We start from the raw sequence: 2441 nt of genomic DNA, 5'->3' as shown, positions 1-2441 counted from the left end.
GCTGTAAAGTTCTCTGTGTTTAAAGAAATTACACATAATGCTAAAGGTTAGAAGATTTTTATTTATTTCTCTTTCCCGTGAATGGGCTTGGATTAAGTGTTGCAGATGTTTGTTTCCATTAACAGTGCTGAAAAACATGTGTTTATGAAACATGATTGCAACCTTCAGCCTTCTGGTACAATGGGGAGGTGAGTCATTTCAGCTGATAAACACCCCTGACACAACAGAGTAGCATATTGTACTTTTAAGTGGAAGATCAGTTCTGTACTTCATAACCAAGAGTAGGAGAGTCCCAGAGAGAGACTCCAGCCTCCCTGGCTGCCATTTAGGCTTGTTGTCTTGGCAACCTGAACACAGCCATCAGCCCTTTCCTTAGGCAGGGAACTCCAGTCATCCTCGACTCTGCCATGACCTTTTCATCTCCCCTTCCCATCTGTCGCTGGGCTCTGCTGGGCAGCTCCCAGGCAGCTTCAGATTTTCTCTACCTCGCATATCCCTACCACCTTCTGTTCTTTCCTCTTCGGACGACTGAAGCCTTATCCCTCGCCCTCTGGCTTATCAGTTCCTTACTTACCTCTTCTACCCATCTCAAACAAGGCTTCACAAACCTTCCTTCCCACTACTGAAGAAAGTCATCGTTTAGCTTAGACCTCTTGGTGCCTCAGCACTCCTTGCAGGGAGCAAACATCCATTCTCCACTTCAGCAGCCTGCCTCCAGGTACTATGTAAAACAACCTTGTAAACATTTTTTTTTCTCTGAGCTGCACATCTTCATGGACTGTTAGTCACCCTCCTCCTATAACTATAGGACCAATACTGTGGGCCACCTGACCGGAATTATCTTTGTGGCTCTCAAAATCAGCCCTTCTTAAGTGATAATGAGCAAAGAATCTCTGGCTGACAAGTTTTGTCGGGACCACCACCACCTGCACCATAAATATTATTGCTAACCTCTGTGTCAGCGTACTACCAGTAGGTGCACAGAATGCACTAGATTCACCTGGCCTGTAGACATGGACTCAAGACCCAAGTCAGGGCCTCCATGTGTTATTGGGCAGCTTGGCAAAAGACAGGAGTTGGGAAGAGTCCATCTTGACTCTGCTCACCAACATGTGCATCCTTGGACACAACTGGATCTACCAGGTGAAGGGGTGACTCCCCCCACTCCCAGTCCTCCCCAGCACAGGCACCTTCAGCTAGCTGAATTGCACAGAGACACCGAGCAGGAGGGGCACCGTCTTCTCACCTGTACGGGGGCTGCAAGGGCACCATTTACTAATTTGCGGTTGGGCACCCTTTAAGCTCATAGAGGCCTTGACTTTGGGTATATATGGGAAAATCAAGAAGAAACAAAGTTAAGTTTTCTATTAAGAGGGGAAAACATTAAAAGGAAGACCAGATCTACTCCCTCTCCTTTATAAACCATAAATAGTGGGGATCTTGCTTTTGTTTTTGAATTATAGGACTATTTGATAAATGGGATATGAACGCCAGGTGAAGATAATTTTGTGATAGTGACATCCAGACCAAATATTCTACAGTGCCTTCTCCTTCTCCTCCTCTTTTCCTCCTACTGACTCCTCTCCTTTTCTCCCTCCTCCTCTCTAGACCCTTCCCCTCCCTGCCTCCTCCTCCTTTTTTGATAATGAGTATAGCAACTAATAATGGTGTAAAACATCCTGGGTGGCTCAGAGATGTATCTTTACTGACTGGATTGTGTCACGGGTGACTCACCACAAGCTCCCGTGTGCTGTGGGCAGAGTGGCTTCTAACTGTCATAGAATGTTGGGGACATGGAAGCTATGTGCCTGATTTACCTCCAGCGCAGGAGCCCTCAGTGTAAGAACTTGAGCCTGGCTCACTTTTGGAGTTCAGACATGTACTGATCTCTCAGAAGAGGTTGGGTAGAGGGAAGTGACGAGTCTCTGAGAGAAGCCCTGAGTGAAGAAATGTGCCAGAGAAGAGCAGACTGAGTGACAGGGTCTGCGTGTTTGAGGGGCACTAGTTCCAGGTACGTTCTCTGACCTAACTAGCTTCCCCTCAACTCCCCTTACCAAGACCAGGCCCCTCCACGCGTGTGTGTGCTCACGCGCGTGCGCTAGCGCACACACACGCACACACACACGCACGAGTATGTTATGGTATAAATGAAGGGCGTGGCATAAAGTGGGAGTTGGCAAACTCTAGCCCTTGGGACAAATCCAAGCTGTGGCCTGTTTTTTGTAAGGACTAAGGGCTAAGAATTGTTTCCAAAATTTTAAAACGCTGTAAAGAAAGAAAAAGAGAATGTGCTACAGGGACAATATTTAGGCCTTTGAAGGCTAAAGTATTTATCATCTGGCCCATTAGTGGTAAAGCTTGCTGACCCCTTTAAGGAACTGCTTGGCAAAATGGCTCTTTTTTTGTCTTTTTTTTTTTTTTTTTTTTTTTTTTTTTTATTC

At 46.2% G+C, this 2441-nt stretch overlaps 1 protein-coding gene across 1 annotated transcript in view; it reads left to right on the top strand.

Annotated features, from left to right (window-relative positions):
- Positions 1-1795: 1795 nt before the first annotated feature.
- The window catches only part of ENOX1 (ecto-NOX disulfide-thiol exchanger 1), a 418486-nt gene continuing 417840 nt past the window's right edge, over positions 1796-2441 (top strand). Inside the window, 1 exon segment of the mRNA XM_077778774.1 lies at positions 1796-2011. The gene's annotated coding sequence lies outside the window, so the exon portion shown is untranslated.

The sequence above is a fragment of the Crocuta crocuta genome, unplaced genomic scaffold, assembly GCF_008692635.1.
Source record: "Crocuta crocuta isolate KB4526 unplaced genomic scaffold, BGI_CrCroc_1.0 scaffold586, whole genome shotgun sequence".
NCBI lineage: Eukaryota > Metazoa > Chordata > Mammalia > Carnivora > Hyaenidae > Crocuta > Crocuta crocuta.
This window is presented reverse-complemented; position numbering and strand designations above follow the sequence as displayed.